This window comes from Chelonoidis abingdonii, chromosome 1, assembly GCF_003597395.2.
Source record: "Chelonoidis abingdonii isolate Lonesome George chromosome 1, CheloAbing_2.0, whole genome shotgun sequence".
Taxonomy (NCBI): domain Eukaryota; kingdom Metazoa; phylum Chordata; order Testudines; family Testudinidae; genus Chelonoidis; species Chelonoidis abingdonii.
In genome coordinates, this window is record NC_133769.1 from 75,084,876 (window position 1) to 75,106,056 (window position 21,181).

General features: G+C 41.7%; 1 protein-coding gene across 2 annotated transcripts in view; it reads left to right on the forward strand.

The window, feature by feature from the left end:
- The first annotated feature begins 401 nt into the window (after positions 1 to 401).
- NAV3 (neuron navigator 3) overlaps positions 402 to 21,181 on the forward strand; it is an 859,499-nt gene continuing 838,719 nt past the window's right edge. For both annotated transcript variants that reach the window (XM_075066761.1, XM_075066765.1), the window contains exon 1: positions 402 to 480. The gene's annotated coding sequence lies outside the window, so the exon portion shown is untranslated. The remainder of the gene's footprint in view (positions 481 to 21,181) is intronic.

Sequence of the window (21,181 nt, forward strand, 5' to 3'; positions counted from 1 at the left end):
CTGTATTTCAGTATGTTCATTGCAAGGTTGCTACAGGAAACTTCTAGTTAACCCTCACCCCCCAATCAGCTGGAAACGATTTTAGAAAAGCTGAGATTTTTTCTCAGGCACTATCGCTTTAAATTCCAGCTGTGCGGCTGGGAAACAGCACCACTCGCAGCAAAGCGCTGGGCTGGGGCTGCTGGTGTGAGACTGTCCTTTTGCTTCCAGGCTCTGGCAGTCAGGCGAAGATCTGATCACCCTGCTGAGTCCTCTGGGGGAGGGAGAGAGGAAGGGAAGAGGGAAAGAGAGAGAGAGACAGCGAGACATACACAGAGGAAGAGGCATAGAGCTCCTGCTCGGGGCTCATCTGCTCACTGGATCAGTTTCCTCCTTGGTGGTGGAGAGGATGAGGGTGGCTTTTTCCATAGTAACCTGATCAAGTGGTGCAATTTAGCAAACTGAGGATTTTCATACCCCCCCCAGAATGACATCTGACAGGTAAGGCTACAATATCCAGTGCATAGATATTTAAATCCCTTAGATGCTTCAAAAGTTCTTTTAAAAAATATAAGCTACCCAGATATAATTCTGCTTATATGAAATAATGATGCAATTCCAGGTGGCTGAAATATCTCTTCCTCCGCTAACGGACAGTCTTCCTCTTTTTATTGTCTAATAATTCTGCCCCCCCCCCCCACCCGAAATATTGTCCTAAGAGGGTCAAGTGATGGATTTCCAAAGAGGAGTCTGGACAGGCACTAATGCAGAGGGCCAAGCATTTGGCTCTGGGGTAGAGGAGTGGGTTGGAGACTGTCTACTTTGGAAATGCTGAGTGTTTGCTCCAGCGGCTTGTGCGTGGATGGTGGTTTTAATGCAGCAGCAGCAGCATCACTTACATGGCCAGAACCCAGGCAGGCTTTGGGGGCGTTGGAGCAGTGAGTGGGATGTGTTGCCTGGGGTTTCCATCACACGAAAGGAGGACGCTTGCTTACCTTCTTTGTTTGTTTCTTTCTAGACTGGTTTTTATTCCCTTCCCTTTGTTTCTCCCCTTTCTGGTGTTGCCCCTCAATCCCTTCCTTGTTTCCCCGATTCTCTCATCTCCGTCCTTCCTTCTTTTGTTGTTTGAGTGGGGGATTAAAACACACCCATGGACTTTACCTTAAAATCTGCAACATGTAAGAACGCAGCCACACAACCAGACATTTTCAGTCTGGGCAACACCTAACTGTTATCACTATATATCTATATGTTAGTACTTTGTGTTGGCTGCTGGAGAGAGGAGACGTGTATTGTAAATCTGTGGCATTAGACATTGATCTAGGAGCTGGTACCTTCATTTCCCGAAGCAATCATTGAAAAGAAGTTAATATTTTGATTTGTCTCTTTGGCCATATTAATGTTTAGCTGTAGAGGCTGGCAGAATAGGGGAGTGTGGGCAAAAGGAGGGGGAGGTGGGTGGGAGGAAGGAGCTGTAGAGACGGGCAGTTTGTGTGTGTGCGCGTGGGAGAGGGGGGAGAAGCACCAGTGCCTGGCAGTTGGTGTGTGTGTCTGAGGGGAGAAGGAGAAAGTAGAGAAAAGCAGCCTGTTGTTAATTGCCTAGGTTACAATTCCTGACTCTTTGGACTCTTCAGTGTCCTAGTGCCCTCCACATTAGCTCACACTGTGTGTGCAGCCCGTCCAAGGGGAGGTCTCATCTGGTGCTCTCTGGGGAAATGATCCAGAGAGATACTGAGCACCCACAACTGCCTTGGGAACTGGCAATGCTCAGCATCTATAGGTGGTATGTAAAGAAACATTAGGCTGTAATACTTCCATCTAAATTCAGTTGTTGAGTTTAGTGTGAGGGTGCTCAGTGCTGTGGGTGGCCTGTGAGATAGAGGGGGTCACATTAGATAATCTTGTGGTCCCTTCCGGCCTTAATCTCTATGATTTAGGGGGATTTCTTGGCCAGGATAACCTAGAATCTATTTATATAACACTATGCTCCTTGGCCACTCAAAAGGGCCTGACCACTACTCTGACAAGTGACTGTAACATGGCTGTGTGCTTCCACATTTCTCATCTCATTTACTTTTAAATGAAATTTGCTCAGTTTACATGTATCGAGATATTAGTTCAAGCTGCCAGCCCTGAGAATTCAGTCTGGGATCTAAGAATCAAGCTGTGTCCTTTCTGTTTCATGCATCCTCATCAGCAAGAAATGTTCTGCAAAAGTTCTTTCTCCACTTGTACCGGTACTCCCTCATTGTCTTCAAATATTGACCTAGATTACACCTGCGCAACCCCACTGACTCCATGTTCATAGACTCATAGGTCAGAAGGGACCAATATGATCATCTAGTCTGACCTCCTGCACAAAGCAGGCCACAGAACCCTACCCATCCACTTTTATAACAACCCCTAACCCATGACTGAGTTATTGAAGTCCTCAAAATTGCTGGCTTATGCACGACCCTCAAGCTGCAGAGATCACCAGCAATGACCCATGCCCCACGCTCAGAGGAAGGAAAAAAACCTCAGGGCCCCGTTGCAATCCACCCTGGATGGAAAATTCCCATCCCGACAAATAAACGGCGTCAGCTTTAAACCCTGAGCATAGTGGAGCGAAGACTCACCAGCCGAGCACCCAGTGAAAGAATTCTTTGACATAACATCAGTTACCACCCATCAACCATCCCCTCACCAGACATTGAGGATTTATCTGCTTGGATAATCCAGATCAAATTGCCCAGATTAAAACATTATACCCATCATATCATTCCCTCCAATATTATTATCAAGCTTAGTCTTAAGCAATAAGTCTTTTTCCCCAACGTAATTCCTCGAGGAACTGTCTCCAGAACTTCACTACCCACTACATGGCTTAGAACTTCCGTCTAATTCACAGTCTAAACTCTCCTAATATCCAGTTATGCCTACCACATTTGTCCTTGTGCCTACATTAGTACTAAGCTTAAATAATTCCTCTCCCTCCCTAACGTTAATCCCCCTGATATATTTATATAGAGCAAGCATATCCCCCCGGAAGAGCAAGCATATCCCCCCGGCATACAGGTGTAGAACATGTACAAGACTGGAAGGTACTCAGATACTACAGTGATATGTGATATAAAAGACTATGTGAAATAGAATTGATGAGGCCAGAACTTGACCATGCAAAATGAATTCAGTTAATAATTTCTTCCATTATAGCGCTTAGATTACTGGTGCTGATAGGCTGCAAATTGTGCACCCTGCTATTTTATGTTAATTCTGACTAAAATGATTGCTGATGTTTTGCCCTTTGTTTTTTCTCCCTAAACTTGTTTATTTCACTTCTATATCATGTCTTGTCTTTTAGATTTGTAAGCTCTTCAGGGCAGAGACTGTCACTTACTATCTGTTTATATAGTGCCTAGCACAATATGTTGGCTGATCTGGTTGAGGTTTATAGGCTGTATCATACTATAAATGATTAATAATAATAGGCTAATAAGTTGATAGCATTACAAAAGTCCAAAGTGCATACGGGGGAAATAGTTTGAAATACCAGGTCAACAACTTCTAGGTTATCAATTTTACTTTTATCTTGCATACTTATAAAGCTGCCCTATGGGGAAGATGGATCTTGTATTTCAATATAAAGGAAACTTCAAGGAATAATCAGGTTTTCAAAATGACTGAGCCTTTTTCAATGTTATTGATAAGTTATAGTTAACTCAGGAGTCCATGCTTGCTACAGAGAACAAGATAACCTTTTGAAATGCAGCATTCCACTGGAGACGGTTTAGGGCTGCAATGTTCTGGTGCAATATAAATTCTACCAACTAATAATATAAATGGTGGTGGTTTATTTGCTTGTATTTTTCAGTGCCCACAATGTGCTAAAGCACTTCCCAGACATAAAAGAAGGCATAGTCCCAAGCCTGAAGATCTTGCATTCTTAAAAAAAGCACTCAGGTGGAGAGTAGGGTAAAAAGGTAGAACAATAAATAATTATGGTAGCTATCTAATAATTAGCCTATTCAGACAATGCAAAGGTTCAGTGATACACATGACACACGTCTGTAACTATATTACTTTATGCTAAAGTCAAGTCATTTATAATTAGTTGTAGGCATTATGATGGAGGTGGGACTTTGAGGGACCACTGATAGTTTGCAGATACAAAGATTCAGGGAGTGGAAAATAATGAAGAGGATAGGTCACAGATATAGATTGGTCTGGTTTGCTTGGTAAGGTGGGTAAAAGCAAACAATATGCATTTTAAGATGGCTAAATGCAGATGTACACATCTAGAAACAAAGAATGCAGGCCATACTTACAAGATGGGGAAGTCTGTCCTAGAAAGGAGTGATTCTAAAAGAAGATTTGGGAATCAAAGTGGATAATTGGCTGAACATGAGCTGCCAAAAAAAAGCAAATGTGATCCTTGGATGCACAATCAGGGGAATGTTGAGCAGGAGTAGAGGTGATTTTACCACTGCTGAAGCACTGTGTCCAGTTCTGGTGTCTGCAGTTCAAGAAGGATGTTGATAAATTGGAGAGGGTTGAGAGAAGAGCCACAAGAATGATTAAAGGATTAGAAAACGTGCCTTATAGTGACCTACTCAAAAAGCTCAGTCTATTTATCTGAACAAAGAGAAGGTTAAGGGGTGACGATCACAGCCTATAAGTAGCTACATGGGGAACAAATGTTTAATAATGGGCTGTTCAGTCTAGCAGACAAAGGTATGTTAAGATTCATCGGCTGGAAGTGGGAGCTAGACAAATTCAGACAGGCAATAAGATGTAAATTTTTAACGGTGAGGGTAATTAATCATTGAGTTATGGTGAATTCTCCATCACTGGTGGTTTTTAAATAAAGATTGGATTCAAAAGGAATTATTTGGGGGAAGTTCGATGGCCTGTGTCATGCAGGAGGTCAGACTAGACTATCACAATGGTCCCTTCTGGCCCTGGAATCTATTACCTACTGCATTTATCTCTATTGTGCTGAGCACAATAGTTTCTCGGTACTATAGACTTTAAGGTCAGAAGGGACCATCAAGATCATGTAGTCTGACCTGCTGTACGTTGCAGGCCACAGAACCTCACCCACTCACTCCTGTAATAGACCTATAACCTCTAAGTGAGCGAAGGCCTCAAACTGTGAGTTAAAGACTTCAAGTTACAGAGAATCCACCAGTTTAAATCACAAAGTGACCCATGCCCCAGCTGCAGAGGAAGGCAAAAAACTCCCTGGGTCTCTGCTAATCTGCCCTGGGGGAAGAGTCCTTCCTGACACCAAACAAGGCAATCAGTTAGACCCACCAGCCAGACACCAGGGAAAGAATTCTCTGTAGTAACTCAGAGCCCTCCCGATCTAGTACCCCATCTCCAGCTGTTGGGGATATCTGTTACTAGCAATTGCTGATTGCCTACAATGGCATGTGGCCCATCTCATCATACCACCCCCTCCATAAATTTATCAAGCTCAGTCTTGAAGCCAGTTATGTTTTTTTCCCCACTGCTCCCATTGGGAAAATGTTCCAGAACTCCACTCCTCTGATGGTTAGAAACCTTCATATAATTTCAAGCCTAAATTGTTTATGGACAGTTTATATCCATTTGTTCTTGTGTCAACATTGGCCATTAACTTAATAACTCCTCTCCCTCCCAGGTATTTATCCCTCTGATGTATTTATCGAGAGCAATCATATCTCCCTTCAGCCTTTGTCTGATTAGGCTAAACAAGCCAAGCTCTTTGAGCCTCCTTTTGTAAATTAGGTTTTCCATTCCTCTGATCATCCTAGTAGTCTTTCTGTGCAGTTGTTCTAGTTTAAATTAGTCTTTCTTAAACGGGAAACCAGAATCGCACATGCCATTCCGGATGAGAGCTCACTTTGTCTTGTATAATGTTACTAAGTAACACTTCCTTGTTTTTGCCGGAAATACCTCACCCGATGCTTTCTAGAAGTGCTTTACCCTTTTTTGTGGTTGCATCCTAAGATTGACCAATACACTCAGATCTTTGTCTTCCTCTGTCACGTCCAACGTGTAGGGTTTAAGCTTGTAGAAAACAGCAGATTTAAGGAGCCAGTTGTTGGCGTTACTAGTTCTTCTTTCCTCCTGTAGGTTATATTTCAGTAGATCTTTTGGAGGAAGGAGCGTATGCGGGTCATTCTGAGTCTTCCATTATTAGAGTAAGTTGTGTTCAAATAAATTAATCTTGCATTGCACTCTAAATATATCAGACTTGTCTTAGTCTGAGTTATGGCAGGAGAAAGTTCTAGAGCTAGAGGCATTCTACTGAAAACTCACCTCCACTAGCACCTGAAAGCTTCCTCATGGTCTCCATCAATCTGGAACAAAGCAATGTAGGTATCGACCCCAATCCTGTGTCATGCTGAGCTTCAGCTCCTGTTGACATTTGTGCAACCTGACAGTGCTCATGCCTTGCAGGAATAGGCCTTGCTGTGTACAAACATTATCATTTATTTTGTATTAAAGTACAGTCTAGAGAACTCAGTGAAGGTCCAGGCCCCATGTACAGAGTATTGTACAAACAGAGGTATACATAGGGTCCATATTTCAAATCAGAGGGAAAGCTTTTTGAGGCAATCTAATTTGACACACAGCAACTGAGTGTAATAAACTAAAGGAGGAAAGGCAGGAGGGATAATGGGTTAACAAAATAAGATCATGCAGTTACATAGATTGGCAAATACTCATCTTGATGGCTCCAGACCTCTTAAAAACAATTTGTATTAAATAATCAAAATAAAATAAAATCAGCTGTCCTCAATTGTCTCACAATGTAAACATCACTGGTTGATTCTTGTAGTCATCACAGCAGAATTTTGTCTTCAGGTGGTATTTGAAATACAGGTTGTCCATGATGTAGGCTGGACCTAACCAAATGAAGTCTTTTAGATTAGGAATAAGATAAAGAAAATGGTCTGACACTGGGTGGAAGTGAAGAGTATGGCTCACTGGCATGACATTTTTTCTCTGAATTGTTCTAGGCAGGAGATATGCTTCTACATGTGGAACCAGTCAAAAGTTCTCTTAATGTAAGTGTAAAAATACATGAGAGCCAGTCCAGATCTTCTGAAGAACTACTTGAGTGATAGCTGCAGAGATTTCTTGTAAGCTATCACCTTACCAGATTTTATTGAAATCCTCCTATATAAAACACAAAAAAGAAAACTTAGACAAGATTTCTGAAAAATATGCACATGGGAGAAAAAAGATTTAATACCAGAAAGCCAATTGAGTGGGGTGATTTCCAATTTTATGAAGAACTCTGATTTGAGGGATAACATGATTAAAATATGTATTATTTTGAAAAGGGATGCCTGTGCTATTTTGATGCTCTTGGCATTAGCAATGGAATTATTAGCTACGTGCTTTAGAAATTCTCCCTCTGTCTTTTCTGAAAACCATTTTGGTGAACAGCTGTCAAAGATGTGTGAAGAATTATTAGCAGTAAATCATGAGCCTTTGTCGTACGATGTTGAACCTCTCTAGTTTGGCACTCTCTGGTCCGGCAATATCCGTGGTCTGGCATGATTTTTTTTTATGCTTTTATCTATTTATTTCCTTGTGCCAATACAGTAAAATTGTGTAACAATACTAACACTTTGTTACGAAGAGAGCCAATAAGCCTTGGCTAGGCTGTGTTGCAAGCGTTGGTCTATTTATTTGCCTCGGTGAAATAAAAATAAAAAGAGACCCACTTGCTACAATATTGAACTCCTGGGGTTCAGCAAATTCTCTGGTTCGGCACCAGTCAGGTCCCAATGATGCCAGACTAGAGAGGTTCAGCCTGTACCTGAAAATCTGAAATCCTGAGCAAATGGGAAGAGCGACTGCATTAACAATATCTGCTTCACTCATTTCAAGTATATTTTACAGTGACTTCAAATATTTTACAGAGATTGAAATCCCCTCCTCCCAAATCATAATTGCAACATCTAGGTTTTTGTGGACAAGTAGAATGACTTAAATTCACACAAACACCTTGCATTTGCCAACTGAGTTTATGGATACAGGGGTGAGTGTTCTTCAGTTTTATATTATATGACAGCCTATCTGGAAAACTGACTGCAGGAACAGCTTGATAACTTGGTAATGAATACTGAGAAGCAGGCAGTGTGCAGTAGGTGATTACAGTTAAAGTCTGTTTACTAAAGAGGAAAAGATTTGATGGCAAAACTTTAGCATGACCATATAATTGTAGGACTAGAATATTCACCCAGTGACCTGATACATAGTTCTCTCCTCCATCTCGTACTAATTATTTGGAAGGGCAGTTACTTATAGTATTAGATATATACTCAGATAACATAAAGAGAGAGAGTGAAAAAATGATGGGGGTCATCTGATGATTTTATTTTTTTTTCAGATCAACACAACAAAATCCGGACATGCTGATCTCTTTTTAAGGACGTTGCAGACAAATGCATTATCATTCCTTTAGCAAAATAATTCCCGTCAACTGTCCTCATGCAGAAGCCTTTGCTCACACAAAGCTGATTAGTCATCCTAACAGTGAGAATAGTTTTAAAATAAGTGCCAATAGATCTTAACTTGAAATAATCACTGGAGAATTACTTCAGTTATTTAAAAGCATGTCAGTATGCATCAAGCATCATGAGTTATGCTACAAACAGTTAAATAGAGAATGCTACACTCCAACTAAAATAGAATCATTTTATTCAAAAGCATTCCCCTGGGTGGCTTAGAAACAAATTAATTGGAGGGCCTTGGTTCATATGTTTTGGACATGCTCTCCTCTAAATAGCTTCTGAACATATGTTACAGAAATTATGGAAGGTATATTAAGAATCTATATAGGGCCAAATCCTAAAATCTTTAGTCTGTGAATGGGAGTTGGCTTGAATAAGGACTGAGTTAATGGGAATGAATACTGAATTAAGAACATCGATATTCAGCCTATAGTAAATTTTTTCAAGTGCTTGCTTACGTCAGGATGTAGACTGCTCACTGAATAAAGCCACACAGAAACATGCAGTGTTCAAAGTCATTTTGTACCTTTCTATTGAGCTGTGCTCCATGGCTGTAGACCTGAATCTGGGCCATCATTGGGGAGGGTGTGGGAGGTTTCCAGTACTGGGTGTTTCCTTGGTAGAAGATACCAAGTAATAGTTTTAAACATGACACTACTGCTTAAAAGATGCAGGTGATGATCCAAGCTTAACACAAATGCATTATTAGTTTAGATGTCTGCGAATGATGACATTTAAATCCACATTTTCACTGTGCATGGTTTAAATGATGTCATGATCGCCTGGTCATTTTAATATTTCACTGCAACTGCTCTTTTTCAGCAGAGACAGAACATTGAGTCAGTTTTGATTAAGCATCTTTAATTTGACATTGAAAGGTGGATTATGTTAGAGACAAGACATAAATTACTTTCTTGTTTACTGTACATTGGCCTTAGGATTTTTTTTTCTGTGATCTCATCCATAGATGAATCAATTAAGCACTATCATCCCCTTACTATTTATTCTGAATACTTTGACAGAAGCTTAAGATGCCATACACTTGGTTCATATTTTCAGTCCCAGGTTTATTATATAAGAGACCTTAGTGCATATATGCTTCTGGATGTCTTTAATTACATATATGTTGTGAACAGTTTACAAATTAAGTGTGGAAAAAAGGCACCCTTTAAGTCATCCTGTGAGGGACTAGTAAATAATTTGGTAACTCAAATCTGGGTACACTGGAAATCCATGGAAAATATACAATTCGGTTATTTACATCTTTAAAATTTTATATCTATGGAATGTTCTTTCAAATGGGTAGCCAACCACATTGGATAAGGCATGTTGGCTACATGTTTGCTTGAATGCAGAATAGTGAATCATAGAATATCAGGGTAAGAAGGGACCTCAAGAGGTCATCTGGTCCAAACCCCTGCTCAGAGTAGGACCAATCCCCAACTAAATCAAAATAGTTAACAGCTTTGGGTTTTATATTATTATTAGTTTTCAGAGTCAACACCGCACTGAGATAAGTGAAGCAGCCCAAATTAGTCTCTTAGAGCTACTGTTACCATTTTTCTGTGTGCAGACGGAAGAAGATAGCCCTGCACAGGTTTACGTTTGAACGGTTAATTTTACAAGCAGAAAATTCTATTCTGTTCTAGTTATTCTACTAAACCTCTCACTATGAATCTTCAGACTGTTTGTTTTTTTTAATGAAAACATTTTGTAGAAAAAATTGGAAATACCCAAACTGAAGACTCTCAAAATCTGTGGGATTTGTAGAACTTCCATGCATTTAGATTTTTATTACCCTTACTCCTACCATTCTGGGTTGTTACATTCCCTATAAATTTGCACCATATAACAGAACTGTTCATATGGAACTAGATGGCATAATAGATTACTGCACTTTGCCTCCCAAGTTATGGACTCAAATTTTGGGTTAGGTCACTAGTGGACTGACTATGCAGAAAGAAGACTCAATGTAGTCAGCAAAGGATTTCTTCAAAGGCTAATTTTATAACCAGAAATCAAAAAATGTAATAATAGAAAACTCTTCTGTCCTGGAGTTTATACCAGTCTTCTGACCCTGAATGTGGAGGCCTTCTTTCCTTAAGGGCATTCTTCCTGTTCTGTCTCCCCAGCATTCACTCTTAAAGTTCATTCCCAGAGTACCCATGCAAGAGAAAGGAAAAAGCCAGAAAGCAGGAAATGCCCCTGTACTCTCACTCTCAGAAGTGAAAGTGATTTTGCTTCATTGCTGTGCCGGATATTTGTCCATCAGAAAGTCATCTCACAGTTTGATGTTCTCCTCAAATAAGGGCACACAAGTGAAATAGCATGAGTTGGGGGTTAGGAATTAAGTGCATTGACAGAACTAGATAGCAAAATTTGTATAGTCCTTGCTTTATATTATTCCTGATAAACTGGATGCCTTCTGATATGGTGTGCCTTATATATACATACATACATACATATTATTCCCTCTATCTTAAGAACACCAAAAGGTTAGTTGGCAACCTAATTTCAAGGTAAATACTTCAAGTAAGTGGAAGGGAGAAAGGAAATCTGACTCTTTTCCTACTAGTCCTAAAGCAGCTTGGCCTGAGTTTTTCTCTGTGTATTTTATCAAGATCATACATAGCTCTTAATTCAGAAATTTTTGACTTCAATATAAGTTTAGATATGTTAGTAATTAAGGACCTGGTGCAAGTGAATGCAATTCCATTGACGTGATTGGAGCTGTGCAGACTCGCATCAGGTCTGAATTTGGTCCCTCATGTTTAAATTGATGAATATAGTTTAAATTCTATTGTTTATAATACAACTCCAAGCTCTGGTTAGCAACTCCAGCATAAGACTGCTCTTCTAAAACTCTTTCCACTGAAGTTGATGGAGATTTTTCTTCTACAATAATTTGACAGTGCTCAAGAAAAGCTCTCTTCCTGTAAAGAGTGCAGTAATGTTTAGAATGGGAAGTTTCATTTGCTTCTTTAAATTTTTTGAAGAGGATTGGTGTCTCAGAACTCTCAAAGGACCAATGTTTTATCTGTGAATAGAGGTGAGATGGTAAAAGCAGCCCACTTTCAATCTCTTCACATGCTCCTCCAGTCTACAAGTCATGATATTGTCTCTCTCAGTAAGCTCACTTAATTGTTTCATGCAGCGGTTTTGGTGTTAGCAGGCTCCAAGATGGTGAGATGCTAAAGGCTTGTGAATGTTCATAAGCCTTATGGAAGGAGTTCCATAGCCAATGGCCAGCCAAAGGGAAGACTATCCGCTTCATCTACTAGTCTTATCCCTGTTGTTGATATTTTCCATTGCTCTTGTGAGAAACACAGCAGTCATCCTGTATCTAGATTGTAGATACTATTGGTACCAACAGGAACTCTTCACATAGGTTGGGCATACAATATGGACTAATGCAAGAACAATTAGTACTTTATTACACTTGTATCCTGGATCCTAAATATATATCAGACACAGAATACTCTCTCTAGGTCAAATTTAGGTCTGATGTTAGTATGTACAAGTCTACTGCTTTTGAATGGACTTGCACAGGGTCCGAATTTAGTTCCCATATGCCAAATGGAACATGTTAATTGATATTAATTCGCTAAGAAAACGTGTGTGGTTTGATGTGCTTCTGTGGTATTTACTAACCAAACAAATTGATTTTTATTTGGCTATGAGCAAGAACAGGGTAAAATAGCATCTGCATACTGTTCCTCAGTGTTATGAGGAAAATTAAAAGGTCATTGATTTCTCAGATGCTCAAATTAATGAATGAGCTGGAACTTGCTTTCAAAAAGTAGTAGGCCAAAAATGTCACCTGCCAGTTGTGTTTGGATGAGGGCATGCATGTAATGCTTTCATCCCTTTGCCTGCTCTGTTCTTATGAGCAGATACTGAAACTGAAATTTGCAGAAGTTCTGCTTCCTGAGATTTTTTCTGTGTGTGCAAAATTACCATTTAAGGGTCTATTGGCATAAAACAACTGATAGTGTTCAGTGACCTATACCCGTAATTCACTCTTTCGGGGATTGAAATTGATTTTCCTCGTCTCTGACATGCAAAAATCCAGGGTGTGCCCCTTGACTCATCTCCTGAAAGTGTACACTGGACTAATTAGCAGATATTGAGGCATTGGCTTTTAGAGCAGCAGAAATCTGCCTTGAGAGCACCAGAATGAGCAGTTATCTCATGCATTATGATTCTCACCAGCATTTATCAATCCCTGTGAGGATTTCCATAGTCACTAGGTACAGCCATAAAAAGATGTTACTGGAGTAAGACTCTCAGTGATGGATCTTCCCATACTCTTCCCTTTCTTACTGCCTCTATGCTACTACACATGGAACAGGGCTTTAAGCTACACAGTGCATTCTCTACCAGCCCTACCCATCCACCTGCAGCAAAATGGTGCAGGTTCCACGGCAGGGGGAGACTCCAACCCACTGAGGACATTGACTGGATTTCATCCCTAATGCTAACCACTCTTACTAAGAGTTGTGTTCTGGATTCACATATGGTAGACCCATCTATGACCACAAACATGATTTAACCCCGATAATATTAATCAGAACTTCTCTATGGAAGCCATCCCTTCAGTCAGATGCATGCATACCTACCTGTGAAAACCAACAAGCCATATTTGGAGTAAGGTGCAGTCCTTTGGGGGAAGGCACAAATTCTCCTGCTCAGTAAATGTGTTTTCAGAAAAGCAGAATTTAGCCATAACATAAAGCTCCATTGCCAGTCTGTCCTGCTGAGTGCAGGTATATCAATTGGTTTAAGAACAGTGTGTGTGTTTGTTTGTTTGTTTGTTTGTTTTACTTTGTGCTGCAAGACTTAGGTACACTAGGATGAGTTAAACACAAAGTTAAAATCTTGACTCTGATTTTCATTGTTTGCCCCTCCATCCCCCCCCCAAATTTCATTGCTCCCTTAGGCCTGGTCTACACCACGCGTTTAAACCGAATTTAGCAGCGTTAAACCGATTTAACCCTGCACTCGTTCACACAACGAGGCCCTTTATATCGATATAAAGGGCTCTTTAAACCAGTTTCTGTACTCCTCCCCGACAAGAGGAGTAGCGCTGAAATCAGTATTGCCGTGTCGGATTAGGGTTAGTGTGGCCGCAATTCGACGGTATTGGCCTCTGGGCGGTATCCCACAGTGCACCATTGTGACCGCTCTGGAAAGCAATCTGAACTTGGATGCATTGGCCAGGTAGACAGGAAAAGCCTCGCGAACTTTTGAATTTCATTTCCTTTTTGGCCAGCGTGGAGAGCTCATCAGCACAGGTAACAATGCAGTCTTCTGAGAATCGAAAAAGAGCTCCAGCATGGGACCGCACGGGAGGTACTGGATCTGATCGCTGTATGGGGAGAGAATTTCATGCTAACAGAACTCCATTCCAAAAGACGAAATGAAAAAACATTTGAAAAAATTTCCAAGGCCATGATGCAGAGAGGCCACACCAGGAACTCAGTACAGTGCCGTGTGAAAGTTAAGGAGCTCAGACAAGCCTACCAGAAAACCAAAGAAGCAAGCGGAAGGTCTGGGTCAGGGCCGAAAACATGTCGCTTCTATGCTGAGCTGCATGCAATTCTAGGGGGGTCTGCCACCACTACCCCACCCCTGTCCGTGGATTCCAAGGTGGGGGTGGTAATCTCAGCCATGCCTGAGGATTTTGCGGACGGGGAAGATGAGGAGGAGGACAAACTTGCAGAGAGCACACAGCACTCCATTCTCCCCAACAGCCAGGAGCTTTTTCTCACCCTGACGGAATTACCCTCCCAGCCCTCCCAAGCCACTATCCCACACAATGAAGCCATGGAAGGGACCTCTGGTGAGTGTACCCTTGTAAATATAAAATATGGTTTAAAAGCAAGGTTTTTTTAATGATTAATTTGCCCTGAGGACTTGAGATGCATTCACGGCCAGTACAGTTATTGGAAAAGTCTGTTAACATGTCTGGGATAGAGCAGAAATCCTCCAGGGACATCTCCATGAAGCTATCCTGGAGGTACTCCAAAAGCCTTTGCATGTACCAAGTAATCTGGTATCATTGCATGACAAAGTCTAGATGCATACGGTCCGGTGTTTGCTGGCATTCAAGCAACATCCGTTCTTTATTTCGCTGTGTTATCCTCAGGAGAGTGATATCGTTCATGGTAACCTAGTTGAAATTCAGGAATTTAATTAAGGGAACAGAGATGGCCATTCCTACTGAGCTGTTTGCCTGTTGCTTAAAATAAATCCTTCCTTGCAGGTAGCCAAGCAAGGGGACTGGGGGAGGTGATTGGCGCTGAGCTTTTTCTCATTTGGCTAGTAGGGATCTTCCATGATACCAGCCACGCAGTGAGGGGAGGGGTAAAGTGATCATCCCAGAGAATTGGATGGAGGAGGTGGTTTCTGCTGCTGCTTGTTAACAGGAAAGAAGCAGCACTGAACGGGCTTTGCTTGGTATTTGGGAAAGGAGGGCACTGTGTATATGAAGGCTGCAGAAACCGAAAGACAATGGCTTACCATGGCCGCACGCAAGCTGAATTCTGCTGCCCGGACCTGAGTCTGTGAGATCTCTAACCCCAGAGCCGCAGGCACTCAATATTAAGATGCAAAATGCGACCTTGTAGTGAAATCACATGTGCTATGTAAGGTGAATAGTATTGTTCACCTTGAAAGAGTATAAGCATTGTTCTGTACAATGTGTCTTTTTAAATACTTCTCTCCCTTTTTTGTCTCCCTCATGCAGCTGCAAATTTTGAAGCTTCCCTCTCCATCCCGAAGGCTATCTCAGATAAGGTGGTGGAAAGAAAAGATGCAAAACGAAATGTTCTCAGAAATCATGGAAGTGACCCGCAATGAAAGAGCTCATCTGAATGAGTGAAAGGATGTGGTATCAAATTACAGGAAAGATGCCAGTGAACGTGAGGACAGGAGGGATGCTCGAGATGAGAGGTGGTGGCAGGAAGATCAGAGGGTGTTTAAGGCAGAAGATCAAGCGGTGGTGGGATGCAACCTCGTTGGGGCTCTGCGTGATCAAACTGACATGCTCCGGGTGTCTGGTGGAGCTTCAGGAGAACAGCAGGCAGGATCACAGAGTGCCCGCTGCAGCGCCCTGAATGTAACCCCACCCTCACCATGTTCCCATACTCCTCATCCCAGACGTGTAAGAACGCGTGGGGAAGCTCTCTGGTGCACGCCGCCCACTCCACCCCCATGGATAGCCCAGCCAAAAGCGCTGTCATTAACTTTGAAAATTTTTTAGTGCTTTTTCCTTCCCTCCTATCCTGCCTCCAAACACACACCCAGGCTACCTTGTCAGTTCTTTCTCCTCTTTTTTAATGAATTAATAAAGAATACATGATTTTTAAATGATAGTGACTTTATTTCCTTAAGCAGCTGTAATCGAAGGGGGAAGGGTGGGTTGCTTACAGGGAATGAGTCAATCAAGGGGGGGTTTCATCAAGGGAACAAACACAGCAGTCGACATCGTACCCTGGCCCATGATGAAATCTGGTTTTCAAGCTTCTCTGATGTGCGCACCGCTTCCTGGTGTGCTCTTCTAATCGCCTTGGTGTCTGGCGTGCACATAATCAGCAGCCACTCCCCCCTCTCCCCCCCTGGGTGATTTTGCCTCAGCCTCCCACCCCAGCCATAACGGGTCTCTCCACCTTACTCTCACAGAGATTGTGGAGCACACGCAAGCAGCAATACAAAGGGGACATTGGTTGGCTGAGGTGTGAGCTAGAGTCATAGTATGTGCGCCAGCGCGCCTTTTAAATGACCAAATGCATATTCTAGACCAACCATGTTCTGCACTTGCTCAGCCTGTAGTTGAACAATTCCTGACTACTGTCCAGGCTGCCTGTGTATGGCTTCATGAGCCATGGCATCAAAGGTGGTAGGCTGGGTCCCCCAGGATAACGTACAGGCATTTCAACATCCCCAACTGTTATTTTCTGGTCTGGGAAGTAATTCCCTTGCTGCAACCGTTTAAACAGAGTAGTGTTCCTGAAGACGTGGTGTCCATGAACCCTTCCCGGCCATCCACGTGGATGTTTGGTGAACGTCCTTGTGATCCACCATGTGGCTTGCAGCACCATGGGAAAGTACCCTGCTTGCGGTTTATGTATCTGGGTGCCCTGGTGCTCCGGTGCCAAGGATAGGGATAATATGGGTTCCATCTATCGCCCCCACAGTTAGGGAATTCCATTGCAGCAAAGCCATCCATAGACCTACACATTTCCCAGAGTCACTACCTTCGTAGCAGCAGCTAAATGATTTGCTTTTGGCTACTTGCATCACAGCATTCCCCACAGTAGATTTTCCCCACTGGCCAAATTGATTCCCGACTGACGGTAGCTGTCCTGGCATTTGCAAAACTTCCAGTAGGGCTATTGCCACTCGCTTCTCAACTGTGAGAGCTGCTCTCAATCTTGGTATTCTGGCATTTCAGGGCAGGGAAAAAGCAAGTCACAAAGTTCCATGAAAGTGCCCTTACATATGCGAAAGTTTCGCAGCCACTGGGAATCGTCCCAAACCTGCAACACTATGTTGTCCCACCAGTCTGTGCTTGTTTCCCAGGCCCAAAATTGGCGTTCAATGGCTAGAACCTGCCCCTTACCATCAGGATCTCCAAAACACAGGGGCCCACAGTTTGACAGAATTCTGTGTTCATGTCCTCATTACTCTCGTCGCCACGCTGCCGTAGCCGCCGCCTCCTTGCCTTATTTTGCAGGTCCTGGTTCAGCACAGACTGCACGATAATGCGCGAGGTGTTTACAACGTCCATGATTGCTGTCTTGAGCTGAGCAGGGTCCATGCTTGCTGTGCTATGGCGTTTGCACAATTCAGCCAGGAAAAAAGGTGTGAAACGGTTGTCTGCTGCTTTCACGGAGGGAGGGGTGAGGCTGTACCCAGAACCACCTGCAACAACATTTTTTGCCCCATCAGGCACTGGGATCTCAACCCAGAATTCCAAGAGGCGGGGGAGACTGCAGGAACTATGGGATAGCTATGGGATAGCTACCCACAGTGCAACGCTCCGGAAATCGACACTAGCCTTGATACATGGACGCACACCGCCGAATTAATGTGCTTAGTGTGGCCACATGCACTTGACTTTATACAATCTGTTTAAAAAAAACGGTTTCTGTAAAATTGGAATAATCTCATAGTGTAAACATACCCAGAGTGGTGTCTGAGCAACTTTTTGTGAGTTAGTGCAACCTACCCCCTCCAACCATCCTTCTCCCCACCCCCCCTCAAAAAATCATGAAAAAATTCCTGCTACTACATAACATGATGAAGACCTATTTAGTTCAGCTAAAGGGTTTGTGAAAATCAGACCTTAGTAGTCAGAGATGAAAAAGATGTATTATTTCATTGAGTCCTTTCCATCTGAAAGGAAAGAATACAGGAATAAATTCTGTGTTGACGTGCACCCTTTATACCTCCAGTGGGATTGTGCTGGATTCAAACTGGCTCAGATACTGGCCAATAGTCTCTGGATATGGGATGTAGGGATTGATGCTTCACCCGGTTCAATAGTTTTCTTTGCTTTTTTGAAAAAAGTTACTTCAAAACAAATGTGGAATTTTTAAAATAAGCTTTTAATTGTTAATTTTCTGACACTCTCTTTCAGGTAATTTGTACATTTTGAAATTAACTCCAAAACACTAGAGTATATCCATACAGAGACTCATGCTAAACAGCACAGTGGTTGTTGAGATTAATTGTTCAGATGAAATTAAGAGTCATGTTCTGCTCTCTAGTGCACTGGCACAAATCTGCAGCCACTTTATTTAAATCAACAGATTTACTTTGGATTAACGTAATTATCGCTAAAATCAGAATCTGGTCCAGAATACCTGATTCTCCTCTTGCTCACACCAGTTTTAAACTGGTGTAACTACACTGACATTAGAGGAGGAGCTTTTGTTTTGTAACTCTGGCAAGTGAGACCAGGTCCATGATCTTTCAAAATTAACCCGACAAACTCTTCAGAGAAGAAATGATGCTGTTGCTTCTCACTAGTGATCAGGTTTCTCGACTTTGGAACAGACGTCAAATCATGTTTTCTGTACAGCAGTGTTCTGAAGATTGAGTGCTAAAGAGTTACTACTTTCCAATCATATGAATCAGTGGGACAGAAGGCAAGACTAGTCCAAGGGAGTGTTTGAAAGACAAGAAGGAGCAGATCATGCTAATGGGAAGGAGGTTGGTGGTAATCATACATTAAAGACCTTGGGATATTAACCTTTGATTTGAACGTGTTTTTTTCATGTTTGATTTATAGTTGAAATAATTTTGGGGAAAGGTTTCCTTTGGCTTTTCAACAATACAGAAACACTTCTGGTGAAACATTTCTCTTTATTTTACTTGTTTACAGAAAGGGGAAAATCGAATGGTATTATTCAGACTGACAGTCATTTGATTGCATTTATAGAAGTAGCCTACTGCCTCTTATTTGGAGCCTACACAATTTCATTTGGAGAGCAACACATGCTGCATTCATCGAGAGGATTAGCTGAATTCCATGAATTAGGAGGATGATCTTGCAGCGTATAATATGTTTGGCTACATGAAAAGCTTTCATTATGTTTCCTCCTGCTTTTTATGTTCCTGGAGTTTGTTTGTTTGTTCAGACCCTCCTTATTTATGCTTTTTTGAGTGAACTTTCATATAAACATAGGACAGAAGTCTGTCCTTACATAAAAGCATGAGACCCTGTTGACTCCAGTGAGAACCATATGCCATCTCAGAGCAGGATTGGGCCTATGCCTTGTGTAGGATACATTTGTTGGGTTGAGTCTTAGTCTATTTGAATAGTATATTTTACATTTTAACTTCCAGGATAACAAGTTGCCCTTTTCATAAATGACTCACTGTCATCTTTCCAAGAGAGATTAACTGAATTCAGTGCAATTTGCTGTGTGGTGTTCTTCGACCTTAAGAACTGAGATTCTATCTTCTCACTCTGAATATTAAGGCTGATATTTTCCAAGCTGCATAAGGGCTTTGGGCATTCAATTTCCATTAAGTGTCCAAATCCCTTAGGTTCCTACAAAAATCTCACCCTAAGATCTGTCTTGAAAAAGCAGAAGTTTACCTAATGTCTTTAGCCAGATTTTCTCCTTTCCTTAACACATGCAGCTAATGGATATGTATACTATAAATAGATATCTGCCAGGCTGTTAGCCTTGCGTCCAAGGGAGGTCAGCATTGTAGTAGTTTTTTTTCCCCCTCCCAACTCCCACCTGTATGTTTATAAAAAGCTTTGGGATGAAAAACTCTATGTAAATAACATGTTCATGTTTTGTAATGATACTATGCAGGGAATTTTTAATATCTTTCAATAAAATACAACTGTATTAACATACCTTCCTATTCTCTATGTAAATCTCTAGGTACAGTACAGCTTCATGTTCTTTGCATAGTCTCTGTTGAACTTTAGTTATGTTGAAATTTAAAAAAAGGAGTAGATGGCAAGAGTGAAGCCCATTCACCATAATGGTGTAGCATCTTCATTGTATAATAGAGAAATATACCGGATCAGGTAGCTTCTTCAGTGATGGAATTAAAATAGAGGCATTCTAAGAATGAACCAGTGTGAATGACTGATGATTTTCTGAGGGAATAAGGTTATATTGTTCTCGATAGAGTTTTCAGTGAAGTTTACATGCATGTGAATGTAACTGCTAGATGTGGGAATGCTGGAATTTGAACTGCCAGTGGCTACCGAAGGTAACTGAAGTGAAGACAAATGGGTCCTTGAGGACAATTGAAAGCAGCATAGTTGGTGAGACAAAACGTGTTAATTCATCCAGTTTTATGTAACTTCCGATTTAGGTCAGCATGACAGTGCAGTAAGCTGCATATAAGGTGAAAGCCATTGCTGAAACTCTTACCTAGATAACATGCATCAGCATCTTTTGAGGAAGAAAGACCATCAAGAGTACATCACATCCACACTCTGCACATTCTGCTGGATTTTAAATACACTTCAGGGTCCTGATCCCAGGCTCATTAAAGGGTCTGATTGTCTAAGAAACAACTTCTCCATTTGCAGCCAAGATAGGTATGCTTGACAAAAGTACAGCGCCTAATATAGCTCAGGGTGAAACTCTTGGGAGGACGGGGCAGTGTTCTCAGGAGAGACCTTGAACTGTACAACTCCTTGTTACCAAAGAGCAGAGTGAAGCTAAACCAGAGTATTTTCAGAGTACAGTGAAAGACCTGCCATTCTCAATAAGGCTTCGCTCAGTAATGAGGTCTGAAGAAAACTCTGGTTGGATGGGAAACAAGAAGTGTGAAGAGCAGAAGGGTGGGGCAAGCAAAGCAAAGAATGGAGAAGAGAGTAACGGATGTGTGATGCACAGAAGTGCTTGAAACTGGCTGATTTTTTATTTCCTGGCACAATCATAAGACCTGGGTTGACTTACAGTATTGCCAATACCAAATGTTCAAAAATCATGAGTCCATGTCCTAAAACTCCTGAGATTAAAAAAATTACATTGTTTTTCATCTGCCTTTTGAGATGTTAGGGGGCAGACCTTCCCCCAGTTTGTGTGTGATTATTTCAGGTTCAAAATTCAACCTTGCATGTACTCACAAAAATGAGGCCACCCAACTGGCTAATCAGAATGGTACTCCACTTAACTCCTTCTAACCCTTGGGCTAGAGACTTTCCATTCTATCCCTTTCCA